We start from the raw sequence: 25,545 nt of genomic DNA, 5'->3' as shown, positions 1-25,545 counted from the left end.
GTATTTTGATTACTTTCCAAACTTTGTAGTATCCCTTTAAGACATAAACATTATGGATGCACTAACGTTAAACATTAAAATAGCTAACTATAAAGAAAAAATTGGAACTCTATCTATTGCTATAATTTATAGGATTAAATACAAGGTGATGAGCTCAGCATTCAACACTCGAGCCTTGAAGACAACCAAAAAAGAAGAAATAGTATTTTTTCAAATCGATTTGGCAAGATTTAGGATATCAATTTCTAGAACTATGACTTGGATGTGGTATCACTCCCAGATGATAGGATGTTGCTGAAGATAGTTTCCAATGTACACATTTCAAAACACAACAGTTTCAAGCATTAAACAACTCCCTACTATGACAGTTCAAATCAAGTTTTACAGACAAGGAGCCTTAGGGCATCTTTTTCAAGAAGTACTAAGATAGACATCCCTGATACTGGAAGACACTCAGTATCCTCCATCTCCACCAAACTTCACAACTTGGATCTATCCTCGAGGATCTCTCAGGTAAGATATACAATCCAAAAGGGAAGCTAATTTAGAAAATCAATCTCCTGAAGATAGCGTAGTCCATGGAGATCTCTTTTATCTCCTACATGTTCCATGTGACAGCCCCACTTTTCCTCAGGGCGTACCCTGAGGGTTAGCGGACTGCCTGCCCAACTCTCACCAGCACTAACTAATCCAAAATTTCACAGAAGACACTAAAATGCCCAATTTACTTCAAATCGTCAACCCAGTACTATATACAATAGAGTCACCAACGATTCAAACTTAAAGTACAAACCAAAGTATTCAATCGTATACAAATACATATAAGGTTTACTATTACAGAGGAGTTTAAACAAATGTCTAAAGTCTATAACTAGCTCAACTAGTTTACACCAGTTTCTGTCCACCAATCATACCCCTTGCCAGGCCCAGACACTAAATAGAAACAGTAGTGATAATACTCGAGTATACCAAATATCAAAAGAATCCAGTACTTAGTCAATCAGTGACAGTTTTCCTTACGGCCTGTCAGTCTACTTCGACCAAACTCTTGCTGGCTCGATTCGATTAACTACCAATGAGGTTTAAGCTCAAATTCATAGTAAGGTCGTCGGATATTGGGCTCCAAATGACATCAAATTCATGCACAAGTAACAGATTTCAAATGAACAGTAGACCAGTCAAATAGTCAAATGGAAGCGAGTGTGATAAAGTACACACCTGTCCAGTCCAGATTAAACCAAAGTTACAGTCATACAAATCATAAATTTCAGTCGCAAGTAGTTCACTTAAACAATAAGTCATGCAAGTGATACACTCACCATTTCAAAGTAGAGTAACGTTAAACGTTCGTCCTCGGGTTGTGCTCGTTTTCACCGTCAAACCCTAAGAGTAACCAAGACAAGATGTCATGATCTGACCATAAAAAGCTTGGGTTAATGAAGTGCACATTTTAGACTCAATTATGAGCCATACGCCTACCGAAGTTTGGCCTCTCAAAGCATAAAGTTCAAAGACAAATTTGAAAACCAATCAAAGAGCATCCAAGTGCATTCTAGCTAGGGTTATGATTCAAGTAAGGTATTAGTATGAAAAGAAAGACATTTAGACCCAAAAGACGTGAGAGACTAAAAGAGATAAATTAGGTATGTACAACTCATGAAGCTTTGCAAAATATACTTAAGAAATATGCACAACTTTTAGAAGAAAATCGACCAACCTCGGGTTTAAAGTTGGACAAATGTACTAGAAATATGCTAGAAGAACCATTACTTTTCCTCTTGTTTTACACATGGTTTTCGACAAAATTCAGTTTATGCATCACAACCAAGGTGAATTCAAATAATCATAAGTAACCTAAGTCCATACCGACCAAAAATCACACCTCTATCGTCACTCTTACTCACTCATATCACAAGAAGGAAAGTACCAAATTTCAGCAGCACTTCCCCTTATTTCCTTAAATTTTCCTTCCAAACTCAACACTTATCTTCATGGCAATCCAACCCCAATTAAGACCACAAGTCATAGGCTATAAAAGACACTTGTTTAAAGCCACAAAACTACTTAAAATAGACAATTATCTAGCTTAAAAGCAACCATACCAAAGATGAAAAATGTTAACCCTAAGTTGAAATTCACCAGTACAAGCTGAAAATTTCTATAATGAAGCCAAAATAACATCTAAAAGCTGGAAAATCCACATGACAAAGCTAATAGATCATAACCAAACTCAAATCAACATATCAAAGCTGAAATTTCTCAACCAAAGCTGAAAATTTCAAACCACCACACAAACTATGAAATTTCTCACGAAATCTACCGTAATAAAGTCTTAAATCTACTAAAGTGCAAGAAATAAAAGAAAAGATGGTTTCTTGATATGTTTACCTTCAAGACCTAAAGAGAAAAGCAACCAAAACCCCAAATCTCTTCACCAAAGTCCTCCTTCCTTCCTTAATGTCACTTTCTGTGGATTGGATTGCAAATTTAGGATGAAATCTCAAAGATTCAAGCAAAGATTCAAGGTTGAAGATGGAGTTTTTTTTTTCTCTTTTCTGGCTCAAGAAAGTCAGCCAAAGTGGAGGAAGAAAGTGAGGAATTTTGCTCCAATTTTTCAAGATAAAGCCAGGACTAGTCTTATTCAAAGGGTGGTTGGATGGCCGCCAAGTGTCGCCGTAGGATTCTAAGCTTATCTTCTTGTCTTTCTTTTGTCTCTAATGGCTAATTTATTTTATTTTTCTCTAGTCCACCCTTAACACTTCTAATCACATAACCCTCTTATAAAAATACCCATTTTTGTTCACTAAATTTACTACGCACCTTACTAGTGGGTCCCACCCCCATAATGCACCACGAACTTAGCATGCACTAACTTATAGAAGAAGAATGATTTAAAAACTTGACTTACTTATAAAAAAATATCTAGGAAATTAAGGCAATAAAGTAAAGTAAAGAAAATATATTCAAAGAAATAAAATAAAATAAAATAATTTTCGAGTCCTCACATTCCATCATGACAAACAATTCATTGCTAGAACCGAGAGTTCTCACTACTGAGCACTAAATTGACAAATAGAGTCTCAAAGAAGAATTCTATGCAGAACAAAATCAAATCCAAAGACAGTGGTTCTTTAATAACAACAAAGGAGAACCCAAAAAAGTAATAAAAGAACCTTTCTACAATTTTCTAAGAAAGACAAAATAGCATGTCCGATTCTTTGAGTGGTTTGAAATCTATGTTCTAAGGAATGAGATAGAGTATCCATTCTCATCATCCATCTGTGCTTCAAGAAAATGGCAGACCTCAAAAGGAGAAATTCAGGCTGAACTTCGTCTATCAAAATTATTACGTTTTCATACAAGTTTACAGAAATCAGTGCCAAATTATTCATATTCAAAATGCCCAAGAAGATGACCCTGTAAATGCAAAAGCCATACAGAGAATCTATCAAAAAAATGATTACACCAACAAATATCTTCAAAATTTTAGAGAATACCTTCTTATCAAACCAAAGGCCCCTTCTTCCGAAATTACTTCTTCCTCCAATCCCTTATTCAAACCATTCAAAATACCAAAAAAATTTCACATAGAACTCCAAAACAAGCCAATTGATGAACTTAAAAAATGTATTGCCAAAATTGAGCAATCTTTTATCACTCCTATAAACAAACAAAAATGAGAAGCACAAGTCTTAGCCTTCACTAACCAACTACCAATCAATCAGCTTGTATTTTGGATAAACCAAAGTCCTCTACATTGGTCAAATAGTTAACCTATATCCTAGAGGAACACTTACTAGCTATCAACCTCCTAAACAATTAGCCTATGTCCTAAATGAACTTGCTCTAGAACCCTTAGCTTCTTCTTCCAACCAGATAGCCAAACTCAATTTAACCAAATCTTTCCATAACACAACTCTAAATTGAAAAATTCCCCAAAAACTCTATTATTCTAGGGTAACTTATCCTAATCTCTTTTTCAAAGAAAGACCAAACATCTTTCAAAACTCCTATAATGCAAATAATATGCATAAGTGGAGCATCAATAGAGTTTCTGAATACAATATAATCACAATCCTCCAACAGATAACAATGGTAGCCATGGCATAACGAGCAACTCATGGATGTATTGGGCAACTTGGAACTCATGTCCACATAATAGGATTCGCAGGATAGCTCAATGGGTAGTGGAGTAAACATCTCACTTCAGAAGACAAAGAGAAAATTTTGGATACAATCAAACTTGATGCATATGGAAAACCAATCCTACAAGATGGTGACACTATTCTAGATGTAGTAGCAACCTGAATCTGCACCACTACAAAAACATCCATTGGTGATCCGGAGATATTCAAAGACAAGTACTCAGAATTGCTAAACAACTACAAATGCTGAAATCTTTTAGATTTTTGATGGTATAAAGACACATTCCTAACTCGCATATATGCCATGATAGTTAGAAATCAAGCCTATTAGAAAGAAAATTTTCTAGACTGACTTGCCAAATCATTGAGAGATTTTATCCTAGAAAAAATATGAAACTAATATGATGATATTGTACCTTGGGAAACAATCGCTTATGGACAAATAACAAGCCAAGTTCAACAAGTCGCTCTAAAAACTTGCAGGCAAGACAAACTTTTAGACAGCTTGCAAATGATCGAGCATAAAGATCAAAGGATATTGGTCCTTTCTGTGAACAATTTGGCTTACCCAATTGCCATACAAAGATCAAAGAAAATCAAAACCTTCACCAAACATTCTCAACACAACCAAAGAAAAACCTTACCCCATAAACCTAGGAAATAGCTACCCCTCTAGCTAACACAAATCCAACTGCTGCCCAAAAATTGCCACCAACCTTACCAACTACCATTTGCCATAAATGCAAACAACCTAAACATATTGTGAGATACTAGAAATTGAATAGAAGAATTAGTATACTTGACCTGGACAAGCAAGTATTAAACCAACCATCCAATCTCCTTTTGGAAATTAGCAGTGATGACTCAGAATGAGAAAAAGTAAACTATGCAAACCAACTAGAAGATGATGACGTTTCATCTCTTTCCACTATTAGGAGTGATAAGTGTGGCGACCCCACTTCCCCCTAAGGCGAACCAAAGGGTTGGCGGGCCGTCTGCCCAACTCTCGCCAGGACTCAAGCAAGCATTCAAACCCAAAACCTTCCGACGATTAACCTAAGCTATTACAAAAAGGATTCTTCCGAAACAAAACGATTTCTACCACCACATTAACTTCAGAGATAACAGTATATAACTTAGCCAATCGACGGTTCTTAAATACTTCCAGCGACGCTCGCAATAGATAAGGATATATTATACTAATACAAACATACAAATTGAGTATTAGAATTAGAGATTACACTATTCCAGTTTCAAGTGGCAATCCAAAATGAAAAGTACAATGCTTAGCTTAGAATTCATTACAGACCGAGAATTACATTCAAATAGTTCAAGTACAACCATAGGAAATATAAGCTGCTCAAATACTTTCAAACTTCCTATCCTGTAAGGAAAACAAATAAACATGGGGTGAGCTAAAGCTCAGTGGTGCCCCAAAACATGCAGTCACGTAATTCAAACAGCGAGTAATAACTTAAACAAGTTAAACAATTAAGAAAGCGTGTAACAGCACAAGGTAGGATACAGGGGCTCTCAGGAGCCATTTTCCTCGCTTGATCACCATTTATCGTAGTTGACCCTCCGTCAACTCTCACTACCTATAATCCATGTAGATCCACTCATTCTAATCCTAACCCGTCACCATTCATACCCCTGTCCCGGGCCCGAACGTCGACTAAGGACGCAGTATACTCGAGATATACCCGTAGATAATTGGTCGAGGGATTCACCCAACGACGTAACTACTTTTAGATTCAGGGATTCACGAGAAAAATGATTCACGCAAGTCACCACTCGAACGGCTAGTGCGATAAAGTACACACTGCTCACTTCGATGGATCAAAAACTCGTTTTGCAATTTATCACATATCGAGTCAAGAAAGCACTTAATTCAGGTAGGAAAAGAACAGGCAGGGACACTCACCAAGAGTGGAGTTCAGATATCAGGTTGGGAATCGAATTCCGCGTCCTCGCGATATCCTAAAAACCAGATTTTGAAACTATAAGTTTCTATTGAGTTTTTAAACTTATTCGTATAAGAATTTATTTAATATAATACTAGTTTACTTTCTCAAGAGATTTCAAAAATCTATTTAGATTGAAGCTTAACAAAAGTAGTAGAAATGTTCCTTATTTTTATCCTTAGAGAAGGGTAACTAGTATTACTTACTAGAAACAAGTCGACAAACTTCTCAATATCAAAGTTAGAAGGTTACTTTGAACATTCCTCTAAAGTTACGGCTTTTGGCAAAAATTATCCTTAAAACTATTTTTCCTAGAATAGGGTTTCTTGCCGAGCAGGTCTCCCAAGCTTTTCACTAAAAATTGGTAAGGCTTGTGTTTTGAAACTTTTCCTATAGTTAACTATCCAAGTGCAAAGCTTAAAGAAAGAAAAGAATTAAAATAAGACTTAGAGTTTCCAAAACTATTTAACTTATTTACTATAGCGATCAAGGCTAATTTGAGCTAAAGGAATTTATCGAGTTGGAAAGTTTTAGGCAAAACACTAAATATGGAGTTTTATAGTATAATGCTAGCTGGAAAATATTTTTGATTAATTTTGATCACAACTACTCGAGTTCGCAAGGTCGATATAACTTCCACAGCTCCGATTCCTTTTCGAAGACATATTATGGACCAAAATATGGCAAAAATCACATAGCAAATTACTAGGGCTTCGTCAATCATTAGCCCTAGCTTTAGGCAATTGCAATTCTGAATAAAATAAAATGATCAACCAAGGCTTCATCAATCATTAGCACTTGGTTTCAGCAAACCCATCATAAGCAAGTAAAAATAAAAGTAAAGCCCCAAGACATTCCAGCAATTAACTTCCATCATTCAGTAATACTTTATAAATTCATTCCAATGGCCAAGGGCTTCATCAATCATTAGCCCTGGACAACATCAATCACTCCCAACCACAATTTAGCCAAGAATTTAAACCACAAGTAAGCTAAAATCTCAGTCCAAATCCAACTTTAGTTTCACAAGGAAATCAGACATTCATACCAGGCAGTCTACTTTGAGGAGTCACGAATAGCAGTATACATGGCGGAAAAATATAAAATTTCTACAGAACAAAGGCCCATGAGTCTATTTTCATATGCCACTAACGGCACCTCAATCGGATTTTCCTACACCAAGATGTATGCATTTTGCCTAGACTGGTCAGAAGTTCCGAAAATCTGGAAGCTCTTGATCACATGTGGAAAAGCTCCTTTTTCTCTTTTTAAAACCACAAGGCTTTTAGTCTAACCATCCATACGACTCTAGTAGAATTTTAGCACCACATTTTCTAGACAATTTCAACCATTATAAATTCAAAGAAAGTTTCACAATCAAGCTGGAATTTTTAACTCAAACTTTGGCGATCACAAGGAAAATTTCCAGCAGTTGTATATCCATGTTTTTGGTTAAATCTTTCAAAATATCAAATGACTCATTGCCAAATAGCTTTCACAGATTACATGTACATTTTGTCATGCATTTCGAGATCCTAACATCCCAAGGAAAAATTCCAGGAACCACTTAAAAAATTCCAAGTTCAAGTTCACAGCGTTTCACAAAGAAATTCCAGCAATAACAATGGTTCTAAACAGAATTTTCTTTGGTTAAAACAGAATTTTTTTGGTACTCTATTAGGACATGCAAACACGTAGTTAGCTAGTAAAGGTTTCCAATTCAAACTACAATTACACACATCTAACACAAATCCAGAAATTATATCAGCTAGTCTCGAATGATCATTCATGAACCAATTTTTCTGCTTTCATTTTATTTTCTTGATTAGCCGAACTACTTGACCCTATGCAAGCTTTAATTAACATGTTGTTAACTAGTTAATCGTATAAATCAACTCATATCATCACCATAAGACAGATTGAGAATTAAATATCAAATTTAAGGTCTCGGAAATTTTTAGCTCATAAGAATTTCCAATTCATCAAACCAGAATTTCTTAGGTTCCTTAATTCATCAATCAACTTCATAGAATTAACATGCAGGGTCCTAGACATCATAAACATTAAGTTCCACTCGGCTAATTACACTTGAGTGCTCAGGTTATCACAAGAAAACAGAATTTCAGTTGCATTTCCAAACCATTCTCTCGGCAGAATCATTCTCAACAAAACAGAATTTTCTAAGCTCCTTAGTTCATCATCCGATATTTTCTTCAGTTAAAGCCTTTTATTTTGCTCTTAATTCTCACATGCACAATTGCTGAGTTAAATAGCTAACATCCAGACCAGAAAATCAGCTCGGCAGCAGCAAAACACATTCATAATTCCAGAATTTGGTGAGACTACACTTGGATGAGTTTGCATGTGAAAAGTCCTGTTTCATTTTTATTTCCAAGGTAATCCAGGCTAATTAAATTCATGCATGACCCTAATCATAATAATCATCCAAGATTCGATTAGTTAATCACCAAAGCATGCTCAAATCATTTCCGGAAAACACATTAGAGCTGCAATTCCAACTCAGCTACTCGGCAGGGACATTTAACCAAAACAGAAATTTTTCTAATAACTTGATTTCATCAACCGATTGTACCACAATACATGCATGCTTCAAGATAGCTCAAACTACCTCTGATTAGTCCTAAAATGATCCAGAATTTTACCTCACCGCAAGCCAATCTTTCACACGAAAATCTGGAAAATTTTTCTTCCTCTCGGCTCTCACGCACGCGGCAGTGATTGTGGTTGTGGTTGTCGGTGGAGCTGGTGGTGTCGCAGCCGTGAAGTTGGGTGCAATGGAGGTGCAGAATGTGTGGAGCTTGCTCACGGTTTCTCTCTGCCTTCACTACAGCTTACGGCCAGAACCAAACAGAAAGAAGATTGCAGTTCGCGTTCTTCTTTGTCGATGATAGCGAGACGGAGAGGGAATGTGTTTGTGGAGAGGAAATGAGATTGTGGCTTGAGATATGAAAGGGAGAGAAAGGTGTATGGTGCCGGTTTAGGAGAAGAGGTTGAGTGTTAGCAAAGATTGTGTACTGCAGTGGTGAAGATGCCGGTTGGTCAGCTAGGGTGGTGGTGTGTTGAAGTGGTGAAGGATGGGGTTGGCCGGCTGGGGTGGTGGCTGATCATGCTGTCCGAGGAGTTGTTTGGCTGTGCATGGAATGGTTGTGGTGTAGTGGAGGGTAGTTTAGTCTTTTCACTTCTCCTCCTATTATTCACTTAAGTCCTTAGTTCTAACTTAGCTCCAAAAATTATCCCCAAGTGTGATTTGAACGCCTAATGATTCGCTAATCTTGCAAGGCTTTGGTTATCGAAATTTTATGTCCTAAATATGGTTAGAGTACTTGTATTGATTTTATCTAGAATTTACCGGTTGCATAAACATATAGAGATATCTAGCTACACTTAACCTTATTCGAAATTAGAATTAGCTATATAACAAAATTAAGGAATTATTTTCAAGGAGTAAACTTAATATAACTCAAGAATTATTAACTTAGTGTAGCAAAGCTAAGTGCTTTAATAGTTAGCACCGTTATATAATTTTGCACACGAAAATTATTTTTATTTACTTGTTTAAAACAAATGAAATAGTGTGGTAGATTGGAATAAGAACTACGAATGAAATATGCACTAGTATATAAAAGCGAGTGAAGGTAATACTAGAAAAGATTTAAAGAATATGAATGCTAAATAAAAGTGAAATTGAAGTATGCATTGGTATTTCTGCAAAATTCAAGGTTCTCACAATAAGGACGAAAAAGAAAAAAAAGTAATTATAAATATCGTGACAAGAGATTAAGATCTTTTCTTAGATGTCATTGAAAACATCTCTGACCCTGAGAAGAGACGGTTCTAGCTCAACAGATTCAAAGAATCCCTAAATAAGTCATCAAATATTTCCTAAAATTCATTAATTAAAGATCCTAGACTCCGCAATGTGATGCCCCCACCGAGTCAATCATAGACTTAGGATTAAAGGAATACTTCAAATACACATCCAAATTCTTCTAGGGCTACTATTTACAATTAAAATCCAAAAAATCTAAATATAATAAAGTTTACACTTCCAATGTCTCCAATATCATACAAAAGATTCACTAGTTTCAACCAAAAATCGCTAGTCTAGAACTTCCCAATTTCCACGTTCAAACCTATTAAGGAAAACAAATTTAAAGAGATGAGCTAAAACTCAGTGAGGCCAAGAAAAGCAGGCAAACAACAAGTGCAACTAGCATTAATATCATGTAAAACAAAAGGCAGCCATAATATTCATGTAAACTCACAAAAGAAAACAAAAGTATAATCAATAAAGGATATGGGAGCTCTCAGGAGTTAAATCTACACTGTTTCAGAGATAATCTTGATCCACAATTTCCAAGTGTTGACACTCCGTCAACCGAGCAAATAACAAGTCCGTAGAACCTCACTTTTCACCAATTTTCGTCCACCGTTACACTCCCTATCGGGGCCGAACGTCAAACAAGATACGATATTACTCGAGTATATCCAAGCAAGTCAAGTATATGAGCCCAAGGTTCACCAAACTCCTCAACCAAACCCTTGCTGGCTTGAGTTGAATGGCTAGCCATTGGATTTTTGGGCGCCCCAACAAGTATAAGTGATCGATGAGACAACGCTCCAATCGACTTAGAATCGATCATAGCACTGAGTTAGAATGAGAGGCACCTCCCACACGAATAGGGTATGGTACATGCTGCCGCTCAGTGCTCACGAGTTAAAACATGTTCGAGTACAAATGCAAGTCATACACATTCATTTTTCAAGTAATGAGCATTCAAGAGAGAGAGAGCGAGGGTGATAAAGTACACCCCCACCTCGGTAAGATCACAAGAATATCATAGCACTTGTACAATTATTATTTCAATCATATCAATATGAAGCATGCACTTGACACTCACCAAAAGTCAAGAGCCAATCAAGAACAAAACCAAGAGGTCAGACAAGCTCCTCGGCATCTACGTGATCACCTGAGACATGTACAATCATGATTACCTAGGTATTCGACTAAGGCTAATGAGAAAAATATCCTCTTGCTACCCACATTCAACGCCACAAGCTCAAGTCGAGTTAAAAGAGACTTTTTGTTTGAGCATTGAAATAACACTCAAGGAGAACTCAAAAGTCATTTTCGAGTCAAGTCGTGGCAAGAAATATTGATTACAAAAAGGGAGTACCGTACTTAATTTTTGACATGAAAATCGACGAAAGGAAAGATGATTTTCATATCTCAAAACTTCTAATCCTATGCCCAAGTTTTAGAATATAAAGGAACGTTCATGTTTTCTAATCTTATGGAGTCAAAATCTATCAAAATGCTGCTTATTTTCTAGTAAATATGGAAGTCAAAAATTTCAAGTTCCAATGTAAAACTAATGAAGTTCCTTAAGAATTACTCTAGTTAAAACGCTCCATTTAAGGTTCATTTTCATGAAAATCGAGGGCACAAGACTAGGAGGTGAAATTCATTTCTCAAGTATGAAATGAGGTGCAAATAATCAAGTAAGTTAGGTTTAATACCTAAGAAATGTTTGCAAACCACTTTGGAGTTTTTGCTTCTATATAAGGAAAATTCAGTTTTGGACAGCATTCTTTGAAAAATCATAACTTGAGTTCCACAAGTCCAAAATTTGTAAATATTATACCGTTGGAAAATAGATTCAATGAACTAAAACTCTCTAGATGACATGTTTTCCAGATTCAAATCATAAATCAATCAAAACTTAGCTCCAAATCACTACTTCAATAAGAACAGGGCAAAACAGTCTTGAATTTCAGTGAAATTTGAAAATTTGGCAAAATTCATAGGAATTGAACTAGCCCTTGAAATTTATGTCACTGAAAGAACTCCAAGTCTAGTTTCAAACACAATAAGCAGAACTCAATTTGGATCTTTCTACACGAAGATACAATAGTTTTATGAAAGCTGATTTTTAAAACCTAGTTCACGAAATTCCAGCCTTGGAGTATCCGACATAGTTTCGAAATCAGGTCATAACTAAGGCTGCACAAGTCCAAAATTAGCGTGGTTTATGGCGTTGAAAGCTAGATTCTCACTAGAAGAAACTGTCTTCAAATTCGTTTGGTAAAATGAGTGAAAACGAGTTACAAACTACAGCTGTGCTTGTTTCTCGGTTAAAATAGTGAAGAAAAAAAAGCCAATTTTGCCGATTCACCACGGCTCATAGGAAATGAACTAGCACATACATTTTATACCGTTAGAAAGCCCTCGGAATCTAGTTTCATATGCCACAAACAGAATTTGATTTCGACTTCTATACAAAAAATTATATGCCATTGAATGCACACTGGTTGGCCATACTGATCAGAAATTCTAGGTTTGCTTTCCTCATTTTAACCTAACTTTAACTCAACCAAATGAAATGCTTTTTGGGAGATAATTTACACACATATACCCCAACATATAAAAAGTATTTTGGCATCAATATAACCACAAAATTCGAAATTAACATAAGGGAAATGAACCAGCAAATTTCAGACAGTTCTTGCACCATTTCCTCTTCAAATTTTCTTTCCAAATCTTTATACCCAAAACCAAACTATAACTCACCAAAACAACAACCAAACAAACAATAAATTCTCAAGGCCACTACCTAAGAATCCACCTCAAGACATCTACCTAAAGTCAAGGTTCATGGAACCCATCAATAACCCAAGCATAACTTAGTTAAAACTAACTAAAACTAACCATAGGATGAAAGAAAAATGAGAGCTTTGAGGGTTTTACCTTCTTCCAAGAGTAGTGAGCAAAACTTCAAGAAATCAAACTTTAAACCACCAAGAATCCTCCTTCTCCAAGCCTTCTACTAAGCTTGAAAATGATCCAAAAAGATGAGCAAGGTTGAACCAAGTTTTTGGAGAAAAAATGGAGAAGAAAATTTGAAGCTTTCTTGGTAAAATGGAGGGGAGAGAGTGCCGGCCATGGGGTGGGAGAAAAGAGAGGGTTAGTGTATGATTTTGGTGAAGTGATTGGAGGAAAGATAGATGGGACATAAAGCTATCTTTTGGTGCAAAAAGTCAACACTTGAATAGTGGCCAATAGTGCTCCCAATTGAGTTTAATTCATCTCACTCACTTCCAATCTATCAATTAGCTTTTCTTAGTCTACAATTGATCATCCTTAATTCTCCAAAACCACTGCACTCTCAGAATAAATATTACCTCGAAAGACGTGTATTCACTAATTTTCACTAATCAAGCGATCGAAAAATTAACTTTAAGAGAAAACGTGCTAAAATATAAAATGAAACAATGTACCATACAAATGCAATTAAAATGTATGAAATAAATTAATTGGAGTAAATGAATAAATAATTAAATAAATAAGCCAGTAAAATAAAATAAAATAAATAATAAATAAAAAAATTCGAGTCCTCACATCCTTCCCCCATTAAAAGAATTTCGTTCTCGAAATTCATACCTTTGCTCGCATAAACTTGATGCTACAGGATTTTCCTTCAATTCTCAAATGGCCTTTTCTTACTCATAGTACTACCGCAACTTACTTAGAGGGAAAAATCTTATCACGTAAAGGTTAAGCTAATGTGCTAAGGAAGTTTAACAAATATGTCAAAATGTGCAGAGTAATATAAGCTTAAAGACCTGATGAAAAAGTGAAAATGATAACTACGAAATTTGGTTACTACTTCTACTGGATCTTGAAATCAAATACAGTACACTGACCACATACTATCTTCTCTAATCGAACTACTTTCCTTCATTATTAACCACAAATAAAGAATTCTTATCCAAATCCAAGAACAAAGTGTAGAAATTGAATCACGGATAGGAATTTAACTCCAAAAAAACACAAATGTTTAATATCACTAATCAAAACATTAGGCACCAAGTTTATTGTTTCTAATGGAGATACAACTTATATACAAATCCTTCACTACACATAGTCTGATAAATACAGCTATATAAAACATCACTAGTTGCTAACTTTAACTATTGCTGCAGTTTCATTCTCAAGAAATTTATTTATCTTAGGCAGTTCCTCACTTGATGTCCAAGTTGGCCGCATTTGAAACATGCACCAGTTTTTGAATAACATAATCCCGTATGAATTTTATTACAGGTTTCACACTTAGCAGCTACGCATCTCTTCTTGAAGGGTCCATTCTTTCTTTTCCCCTTCCCTTTATCCTTCATAGCGAGTTCATTTTCACTAATTGCTTTACATTTTCTTTTAGTATCGTGGGAATTTCCTTCACCCCTTTTAACTTGATTACTAGGAAGATCTTGAGATATTACTTGACTAGGTGACTGCCCCAATTCAAACTTATTCTGCACCTCTTCTGAGATCTCTTTGTATTTTCTTTCTAATTTCATGTTCTTGTGTAGCAGCTTAATTTTCTCCGCATATTCCTGTTTCTATCGTTCTTCCCAATAATCAGCCAATTTCTTTTGAAATTCTGCCTCCATTCGAAGGATATCTATTTCCTTATGCATAGCTCCCAAATTTGTCATATCACCGATTTCCTTAAGGTCAAATGATAGTCTGTCAAGAAAATCAAAGGATCGAAATGAGTAACTAATCACACTTGAAAACTATAGCCATATAACTCTTCCATCCTTTTGCTTACAGGTCGCCCAAAAAATATAAATTCTGGCCATTTCCTACCGAGGTAAAAAAGAAATTTAAACACAAGTACTTACTTCTATTTTTTGGTCTTTCCATAAAGATTACTATCATCGCTTATATATATAACAAGATATGGAATCATACTCCTTAAAGTAGAAGTTCCGGGGCCTAACTCACTTTCCATTATACATTCACTTATAAACTCGCTTAAGAAGAAATTATAACTCCTTAGTCTCACTAGTGCCTGGTACCATTCTCTATCAAGACGTTCATCCTAATTCTGTCAAAATTTGTATATAAGAATAGAACCCATATCCGCCGGTTGGCAATGCTAATATAGGTGCCTCAGTCAAACACTTCTTCCAACCAAAAGTCGCACTTATTGAATTTAGCAAAAAGCTGGTGCTCTCTCAGGGTTTGCAAGACTATCCTCAAGTGTCTTCCATGATCTTCTCGAGACTTAGAGTACACCAATATGTCATCTATGAATACCACCACAATTTGATCCAAATATAACGTAAAGACCCGATGCATCAAGTCCATAAATGCTGCTGGTGCATTAGTTAACTCAAAGGGCATAACTGCAAATTCAAAGTGCCCATATCTTGAATCGAAAGTGATCTTAGGCATATCAGATTCTAGGATCCTCAACTGGTAATAACCTTGTCTCAAATCTAATTTGGAAAATACAACGGCCCCTTGTAGTTGATCAAATAACTCATCTACATGTGGCAAAGGGTATTTGTTCTTAATGGTCTCATCATTCAAGTCTCGATAGTCTATGCATAGTCTCAAACTTCTATCTTTTTTCTTAATAACGAGCACTGGAGCTCCCCATGGTGAATCACTTTCTCTAATAAAACCTCTTCCTACAAAATCTTGCAACTGCAATTTCAATTCTTTTAATTCAGTTGAAACCATCCTGTAAGGCATCTTATAGATAGGTATCGTTCTCGAAACTATATTAATCTTAAACACTATTTCTCTCTCCGGAGGCAACGTCTCAAATTTCTCTGGAAAGACATGGAAATTTTTTCGCTACTGGCATGTTTTTCAACTTCATCTTATCCCCAAATGTATTTATAAGAAAGGCTAGATATCTTTTAGCCCCACTACTCAACATTTTCCTAACTCGAATCCCTAAAATTAGAGCAGATGACACTAGTCTACCCCTCGCATCTAATTTCAAAGTTGCTTCCCCCAGGATGCGCAATTCTACTAATTTTATCTTACAATCCAACTGAGTAGGGTATCAAGCTAACCAATCCATTCTAAGTATCACATTATATCGCTTAATTGTTAAGCTCATTAAATCTGCTAACAATTTCCTCTCACAAATCCAAATCTCACAATTTCTATAAATCTTATTAGCAATTAGGTGTTGTTTCCCGTAGGAGTCTTAACTTCCAAATCAAAAGGCAAGAAATCATACTTTACCTTTATACTCTTCATAAAGTTAGGATCTACAAATGAATGGGTTGCCTCGAGATTAATTAAAACCTTAACTAGACACTCAAGGACATCAGTTATGCGATTAAGGGTCGTAGCCACTTGGTCATCCCCCTCAGTTCTAGGGTTTTGTTTCGGACCAGTCGATGATCCCTCATCTCTCTAGGAAGTACGGGAGTTGCCGAAACCCACGCCCCCGTCCACGTCCTCGTCGATCTATTTGGCAAAAGTCTAAATGCATAATTAAAAGAGAGAAAATAAGTATAAAAATTTAAAAACATATGCAAGTTGCAAAAATACTTGAAATAAAAGCATAATTCTTTACATAAACTAGAAGTCATGCTACAAGTCAAAAGTCCACAAAACAGGTCAATAATATCAAATACAGGATACAGGCATTCAGATGCTTCAAAATATAGGGGTACATGCAACAAAACATAAAAGGTCTCAAGGCGAGGATCACCCTTTCTAAATCCTTAGCAAAAATCAAAAGATCGGAAGATCACTAGTCTAAGTGGACCGTACTAGTAGACCCCAACCATCCTTGACAAAAACTATCAAAGTAGAAAACTACTAGCTTAGTGATTGGCAGAGCCAGAAGTCTCGACTACTTTAGTAGGTTCAACCTCATTTTCAGCACTAGGGGTTGAACTCTCCTGTCCTTCATCGAGTATTTTGCCATCAACTACTTGTTCAACCAAGGTCACACACTCAGCCATCATTCCCTCAGTTCGGTCCCTTACTTCTTGTATCGCCCTAACAAGTCGATGATTAGCCTCTTGAAGCTGCTCACGAAGGGCCTCTGCTCTATTTCGCTCTTCGAGTATATTCATCTCCAGCTCATGAATCCTAACGATCTGTGTGTCTACAGTCGCCCTCAGTTCTTGATTATCCTCTTGAGTTATCTTATTCGCATTATATTATTGCCTCCAATCATCGACTACCGATAGCACCACATAGTTAGGATATGAGTAAGTCCTCCAACAATGGCATGAAATCTAATTCGACGAGTTGGATTCCACTGCCAAAGACGGCCCCAAGCCTCTCTCAATAACGAATCACTGGAAGGCGCCTCAGAGATGACTCATTTCCACCACTCCCTTCCATGACTTACAATTACAATTAGAAGTTTAGACAGATCCAGGTACACCTAAAAAACTAGATCCTAATGCATCATACTATCACATATACTTTTCACAAGATCAAGACTCCTAATTATCCAGACTAATTCAAACCTAGGATCTGATACCAACTGTGACGCCCCCACCTCTCCCTAGGGCGAACCCTAGGGTATCAGCGGAACGCCTGCCCAACTCTCATCAGAACTTACGCACTCATTCAAGCTTAATAGCGATCCACAAGTCAATCATAGATTTAGAATAAAAGGAATACTTCAAATACACATCCAAATTCTTCTAGGGCTACTATTTACAATTAAAATTCCAAAAATTCAAATATAATAAAGTTTACACTTTCAATGTCTCCAATATCATACAAAAGATTCACTAGTTTCAACCAAAAATCGCTAGTCTAGAACTTCCCAACTTTCACGTCCAAACCTATTAAGGAAAACAAATTTAAAGGGATGAGTTAAAACTCAATGAAGCTAAGAAAAGTAGGCAAACAACAAGTGCAACTAGCATTAATATCAAGTAAAACAAAAGGCAACCAAAATATTCATGTAAACTCACAAAAGAAAACAAAAGCACAATCAATAAAGGATACGGGAGCTATCAGGAACTAAATCCACACTACTTCAAAGATAATCTTGATCCACAATTTCCAAGTGTCGACACTCCGTCAACCGAGCAAGTAACAAGTCCGTACAACCCCACTTTTCACCAATTTTCGTCCACCATTACATCCCCTACCAGGCCCGAACATCAAACAAGATGTGATATTACTAGAGTATATCCAAGCAAGTCAAGTATATGAGTCCAAGGTACACCAAACTTCTCAACTAAGCCCTTACTGGCTTGAGTTGAATGGCTAGCCATTGAGTTTTGGGCATCCCCACAAATATAAATGGTCGATGAGACAATGCTCCAATCGACTTAGAATCGATCATAGCACTGAATCGGGATGAGAGGCACCTCCCACCCGTATAGGGTATGGTACATGCTGTCGCTCAGTGCTCACGAGTTAAAACATATTCAAGTACAAGTGCAAGTCATACACATTCATTTTTCAAATAACGAGCATTCAACAGAGAGAGAACGAGGGCGATAAAGTACACTCCCGCCTTGGCAAGATCACAAGAATATCATAGCACTTATACAATTATCATTTCAATCATATCAACATGAAGCATGCACTTGACACTCACCAAAAGCCAAGGGCCAATCAAGAACAAGAGCAAGAGGTCAGACAAGCTTCTCGGCGTCCATGTGATCACCTGAAACATGTACAATCGTGATTACCTAGGTATTCGACCAAGGCTAATGAGAAAAATATCCTCTTACTACGCACATTCAAAGTCACAACTCAAGTTGAGTTAAAAGAGAATTTTTTGCTTCAAAATTGAAATAACACTCAAGGAGAACTCAAAAGTCGTTTTCGAGTCAAGTCGTGGCAAGAAATCTTGATTCCAAAAAGGGAGTACCATACATAATTTTTGACACGAAAATCGAGGAAAGAAAAGATGATTTTTATATCTCAAAACTTCTAATCCTATGCCCAAGTTTTAGAATATAAAGGAGCGTTCATGTTTTCTAATCTTATGGAGTCAAAATCCATCAAAACACTGCTTATTTTCATAGTAAATATGGTAGTTAAAAGTTCCAAGTTCCAATGTAAAACTAATGAAGTTCCTTAGGAATTACTCTAGTTAAAACGCTCCATTTATGTTTCATTTTCATGAAAATCGAGGGCACAAGACTAAGAGATGAAATTAATTTCTCAAGTACGAAATGAGGTGTAAATAATCAAGTAAGCTAGGTTTATTACTTAGGAAATGTTTGCAATCCGCTTTGGAGTTTTTGCTTCTATATAAGGAAAATTCAGTTTTGGACAGCATTCTTTGAAAAATCATAACTTGAGTTCCATAAGCCCAAAATTTGTAAATCTTATACCATTGGAAAAATTCTCTAGATGACAATTTTTTTCAGATTCAAATAAGAAATTGACCAAATCTTAGCTCTAAATCACTGCTTCAGTAAGAACAGGGCAAAACAGTCTTGAATTTCTGTGAAATTTGAAAATTTGGAAAAATTCATAAGAATCGTACTAGCCCCTGAAATTTATACCACTGAAAGAACTCCAAGTCTAGTTTCAAACGCAACAAGAAGAACTCAATTTGGATCTTTGTACAACCAAAATACAACAGTTTTATGAAAGCTGATTTTTAAAACCTGGTTCACGAAATTCCAGCCTTGGAGTATCCGACACAGTTTCGAAATCAGGTTGTAACTAAGGTTAAACAAGTCCAAAATTAGTATGGTTTATGGCATTGAAAACTAGATTCAAAATTCTAAAAATCACTAGAAGAAACTGTCTTCAAATTCGTTTGGTCAGATGAGTGAAAACGAGCTACAAACTGCAGCTATGCTTGTTTCTCGGTTAAAACAGTAAAGAAAAATAGTCAACTTTGCCGGTTCACCCCAGCTCATAGAAAATGAACTAGCAGGTGCTTTTTATACCGTTAGAAAACTCTCAGAGTCTAGTTTCATATGCCCCAAACGGCACTAGATTTCGACTCCTATACAAAACATTATATGCTGTTGAATGCACACTGGTCGGCCATACTGATAAGAAATTCCAGGATTGCTTTTCTCACTTTAACCTAACTTTAACTCAACCAAATGAAATGCTTTTTGGAAGATAATTTACACACATATACCCCAACATATAACAAACATTTTGGCATCAATATAACCACAAAATTCGAAATTAACATAAGGGAAACGAACCAGCAAAAATTGGACAGTTCTTGCACCATTTCCTCTTCAAATTTTCTTTCCAAATCTTCAGACCCAAAACATGTGACGCCCCCACTTCTCCCTTAGGTGAACCAAAGGGAAAGTTGGTTTATCAAGGAATTTTCTAAGAGTGCAAGACTTGGCAAGTTATTTGGGATTTTAAATGTGAGGAAGAATTTTGAAAGTGGAAAAAAAATGTTTAACCGATGCACCTGTGTTAGCCTTACTGAGCGGAGAAAATAGATTTGTGATTTATACAGATGCTTCAAAGGATGGTTTAGAATGTATATTAATAATACATGATAAGATGATGGTATATGCCTTTAGAAAGTTAAATATCACGAGAGAAAGTAGACAACTCATGATTTGGAGTTAGTGGCTATAATATTTGTATTAAAGAAGTGAAAACATTACCTATATGATGTAGACATGAAACTGATTAAGTTGCCATATGACTTGGAAGTTGAAATGCTTATTGGGAAAATCAATGTTTGATTGTTAGTGTGATGAATAGAAATTGTGAAGTATGCGTTGGAAAACGTAAGTTAGTGATTGATCTGGTAGGCTTAACCATTAAAGGAATGAAATTGCCCTAAGTGTAAATTTCGAGAACGAAATTCCTTTTAAGGAGGGAAGGATGTGAGGACCCGAAATTTTATTTATTTTAATGTTATTTTTACCGACTTAATTAATTAATTATTTGCCCGTTTACCCCTAATAATTTATTTCAACCATTTTAAGTCCATTTGTTTGGAACAATGCCTTCTTTGTGTTTTAAAACGTTTCGTTAGAAAAATTTATTTTTGAAAACTCGTTTAGAGTGAATAGTAGACGCACGTTTGGAGACAATAATCGAATCGAGAATACAATAAAGTTAGAAAATTGGAGAATTGTACATTAGTTTTAAAATAGATATTTTTTATGTTTAAGTGTTCAAGGGTTAGATAGTTATACTATCGTTATAAGAATTTCTTGAAAATTTCACTTTATCGCGCACAAATCGGAAGTACACGTTTTTACGCTCGCGATTAATTGAGGGACTTTAGACCTTTATTTTAGATCATTAAGAGTGAATAATAATAGTATGAATGTAAGTACATTAGAGGTTTAGTGCATTAGTGCAACAAACCCAAGAGGAATTGGACGCAAAACGCGCACGAATGCGCACTATTCCCGGTTGACTTTTGGGACAAATCTTGGCCACAAATTCTCAAGCTTCCTCAAGGAGCTACAACACTCTCTACACTCTCTTTTCTCTCTCTTGGTGGCCGGCCAAAATAGCAAGGAAGGAGGAAGAAAACCTTCACCATTTTTACTCCAAATCTTTGCACCAATCTTTCTCCATTTCATCTCAAAATCACACTACACTTTGCTAACCACTTGGAAACCACCTCAAACTAGGAAAAGAGCTTCATCTCACGGTTTTCTTTTAGTTTCAAGAGGCCAAAATTTTTTGCTTTGTTCATCAAGGAAGGTAACAACGATCAACCACTAAAATCTTGACTTATGGAAGTTGTTTAGCACTTATGAGTTCATAATTTCTTATGGGTAGCTTTATTTATGTTGAAAATTTGGTGTGGGCTCTATGAACTCCCACTATGGCTTGATGGACTGATTTTGTGAGTTTTGATGTTAATAATTGTAGACACCAAATTTTTAACTAATTTTTATTTTAGTATTACCTATTTTATTTATTAATCTCATAATTTTTGTTTTAAGGCACCTTTTAGCATTTTATAGCATTTTAGATTGTTATTATTTATTTTTATTTTATTTTTATATTCATTTTGGTCATTTAGTCGTTTAATTATATTTTAAGATTTTTTAGTGTTATATTTGCCAAAAAAAGAGAAAATTAGGAAAAATATGTTTTATTTTCTTTTTATTGAAAAAAAAGGAAAAAAAGAAGAAAAAGAGGAAAATCTTAGCTTTTTATTTTTTATCTTTTGGTTACTAATTTTGTATATTTTATTTAAGTTTGTTTAAATTGCTATTTTTGTATTATTGTTATTTATTTAAGTAATTGAAAAAAAAAGGGGGAAAAAGCCATGCAATGCAGCGGAGGTATGAAAGATACCATTTTCCACGGATGTTTTTTTTAGCTTTTCTCTCCTCCAAACATTCGGCCACCTCATCCCCTTGAATTCTTATTAAAAGACTTCCGGATACAACAGCCATCGGATGGCTGGGGGAGAGGCGTTGAGCTGGGGTGTTCTAAAAACCATTGAGATGAGGGTTTTAAGTTAGTCATCAGGGTATAAAAAGAAACTGGGGGCTTAGGCGTAGAGAGAGGACGGCGTGACGGCTGAAAAGAAATCAGAAAGGAGAGTAGAGGAAAACAAGGGAGTAAGAAAGAGAGAAAACCAGAGGGAGAGGGGTTCGGTGACGGCGAAAAAGAAAAACAGCGAAACAAGAAAGCTACGGGGAAAAAGCTGGGAGAGAACGGAGAGAGCTAGAGTTGGCGGCTGAGTGAAAGAAAGGCTGAGGGAGAATGAAAGAGAGGGAGCCGAGAGGGGAGGTAGCCATAGGTTGAGAGGAAAAGGAAAGGAAGGCTGAGCTTTGGATAAACCAGAAGGTAGAAAAAGGGGAAGTTACGGGCTGGGATGGAGAGAGGTCTTCGGCTGAACAAAGAGAGGGAGGTTTTTTGACGGCTAAAACTAGAGAGAGCAGGGAGAGTTTTGAGGGCTGAGGAAAGAGGCAACGAGACGGCTGGAAAAGTTGGGAGGAGAGAAAAGGGTGTCACGGGAAAACAGAAAAAGGTAGAAAAAACAAAAAGGGGGAACAAGGAAGAGGGAGATTTTCGTAAGAAAGACTGGAGGGTCGAAGCTGAAAAACAAGGAGAAGAGGATCCGCAGCTCTTTTCCCTCGGATTCTGGTGGATTCCAGTCAGCTACTTCAAATTCCCATCAAAAGATTCAGTTCTTGTAGCAGCAAAACAGGTAATCCTCAACCTCTTCCCGTATGAAACCCTTGAATGTGACCAGAATTTGCGAAAGGTTGTTTGCCTGCGAGTTCGCCTCTTTTACAGTGATTTTCTCGCATGTTAGTTGCATTGTACAGTCTAAAGCTGCTTTCTTTAGTTGTTTATTGGCGCCCTTTTTGCCGTTTGCCTCCATGCTGACTGGCGATCATTTCGCTGATGATGTTACCTAGAATTTCCTTGCCCTGCTTAGGAGTGAAGGAACTAATTGATGCCTTACCTTGCTGTAAAAAAACAAATAACGCTTGCATGGGCCTGATTTGAGTGATGATTCGATGCCCTTTTGTTTCGTGGTAAGGCAATGGAGATTCATACAGAAACCCATTCTGTTTTGATGATCTGTTATGCCTAAGGAAGGCCCAACGAAAGTTGCAGCAGAAGTTGAGACTAGGCTGCGTTTTTTGTTGTTGTTGCTGTGGTTAACTGTCTTGGCTATGTTTCTTAGTCTAGAAATGTCCAGTCAAAGCCCTTCTAGAAAAGGGAGTCTTGCTTGAATCTGTTCTTTGCGGTTGTGGATTTCTTGTGAAAGTGGACAGCAAGCCACTTGTTGGTTTTCATGCGCTGTCTCCTCTTGTTCATTTCTTTCACTTCATGGGTTCCCTTGTTTCATGCATTTCTTTGACTTACCTGTTGGGTGCTGGGATTCTTTTGATGGATGTGAGTCATGCCCAGAATGCGTACAAAAAAAAAGGAAAGTTTGCCGGTCAGCACTTGCCTTCGTTGATGTATCTTTCCATTTCTTTGTTGGTTATTTACATGTCCATGTTTCTATCCATATTGCTCTCTCTGTTCGAACTCTGCTTGTGATGTTATAAGTCTGTCTCCCGTGCCTCAAGGTTTCCTCTCTTGTTGCATGAAACCGTGAGTTCCATGATTAGCTGGAACCATTTTTGTCAAGGTGCTGCACCACGATTCGCAGCTTACGAAGTCTGCCTTGCCCAAAGTTGTTATACAACAATTCATAGGCCTCCCATTCATCTGCTTTTGTTATCATTGAAGTTTACCATTTGGTTTGTGATTGTGTCATCATATTAGCTTCCATTTCTCCAAGTGTGTGAAGGAAAGTTGCTGTTTTGCTTTCATTTTTGCTCATTCTGCTGTTTCTTATGCTGGTACCATGAGTTGTTAAGAGAATTGCATTCCCGTGGCTGCCTTTCGTTACTTGTTTGGATGTTAAAATGCTGCATTTTGTTACTTTGATTAAAGGTCTTGATGTTTGGTTGGGATGTTGGCTATGCTTGGATGGAAAACTGTATTTGATTGATCACAATAATTGCAGACAAGTGTAGTCGGAAAATAGCAGCAATTTGCTTCGCAGCATGCATGCAATGGCTTTCTAAAATTGGACTTTGGCCCCCCAAGTTTCCCTTCATTTCACTATGACCCAACCAGTTGAATAATGTCCTCAATTTGGTCCTTGGCAGTTTTAATTTTGCAACTTTATTGCTTGTTTTGCTTCAATTAATCACCATGCTTTGTTTAAATTGCATAAATTTAAGAGCTGTATGACCAAGTGAGCTTGTGTTTGCATGCTTTCTTTACTTGTTTCAAATTAAATTGGTGCCTTGACCCTTTCTTTACTTTTGGAGGGTAAATAAGTCATTTCATCCCATTAGAGCATCAACTCAAGGGAGGTATAACTTTTTTTATCTTTTTTTGTCTCTCCCCTATGTGATCTAACGTGCTAAGTGAGAATTGCATGTCCTTGCTTTTCCTTAATTCCTTTCATTTATTTCATTTACTTTTGCTTTTATTAAGTTATTCTTTTATGGGGTATGTGTACACCTCTTGGCCTGTAATAGATAGGGCTTGGAGAGCATTTTTATTCACTTTTCCCCTTCCCCATTTGTTTTGGTTAGCCAATGTAATAGGTTCATTAGCTTGATTGCTTGCTTTTGTTGCTACGTGTTAATTTGCTTTATTAGGCTCTTGCATTTAGTCGAGCATGCTAAGTGTTATGTGCTACGTGTTTATAGGTGATTGGCATGTCTACTTGCTTTCTATAGTCATAGAGGAATGTGATGAATGCGTCACCGTGGCTAGTCCAACGCTGGCCATGGTCTTTTCCCTCGAGCTCTCGCAAGTCCAATGCTTGTGAGAGAGCGCTAGAAAAGGGCTAGTCCAATGCTAGACCCAATAGGCCGTTCCCTCTCGTTAGTACATACTTGCATGTTTCACTACATTTCACACATTTTTCTTAGTTTTTTAGCATTTGGCATGCTCCTCCAATCCTTTCCCCTTCATTTTAGGTTTTTGCATCCTCATGTTAGTTATAGGGTACATTTGCTTGAGAGTCCCCTTTAGGTAAGGGAAACGAGCGAGTGTGGCTACAAAATAGCCTTAGCACGCTAGTTCTTCCTTCTAATCAAAGGGAAAATTAAAATCATGAAGATAGAAGTCATTCCCGTACCCGACTTGATGCATTCCTCTAGGATCATGCACCTCCATTTTACCATATCAT

Source organism: Coffea arabica, chromosome 4e (genome assembly GCF_036785885.1).
Source record: "Coffea arabica cultivar ET-39 chromosome 4e, Coffea Arabica ET-39 HiFi, whole genome shotgun sequence".
NCBI classification, from domain to species: domain Eukaryota; kingdom Viridiplantae; phylum Streptophyta; class Magnoliopsida; order Gentianales; family Rubiaceae; genus Coffea; species Coffea arabica.
This window is presented reverse-complemented; position numbering follows the sequence as displayed.